Consider the following 545-nt stretch of genomic DNA (forward strand, 5'->3'; position numbering starts at 1 on the left):
ATATATTTTTATATATATTTATATTTATATATAGAGATCATTAAATGTTTACAAAGAACAATATTGTTACAAATACAATACTATACTTTTCCCAACGCTTTACAATAATTTCTATTCACCCTCTTTACAGAACAATAGTACAACTTCATAGTCTAGGTACTGTGCTAAATATGTAGAAGAGATCTCAACCACATTGCTGTCTTCAGAAATACACTTCGTTTAGAAAATAAGGAAAGCAAGCAAACCTGGAAATTCCAACTGACTCTCAAATTCAAACAAGATTCAAAACAAATGTGTGAAAGTTGCCGATAAAAAAAATGTAAGGGATGTTTCATCCTTAATGTAAACACTAAAGAGTTAATTAGACTGTATGAAGCAGCAAGGATGAAAAAGAATTCAGGTCTCTCACTGAAGAAGGAATGTAAACCAGCAGTTTGTTCCTTTGAATCTGTTAAAAATTCACATACCTAATCTAACAAACTGCTGCAACAGCCTAGAGAACTGCCAGCTTTCCCTTTCAAGCTCCTTTTCTTGAAACTCTTTCA

The sequence above is a fragment of the Cariama cristata genome, unplaced genomic scaffold (genome assembly GCF_000690535.1).
Source record: "Cariama cristata isolate BGI_N322 unplaced genomic scaffold, ASM69053v1 scaffold7772, whole genome shotgun sequence".
Lineage (NCBI taxonomy): Eukaryota > Metazoa > Chordata > Aves > Cariamiformes > Cariamidae > Cariama > Cariama cristata.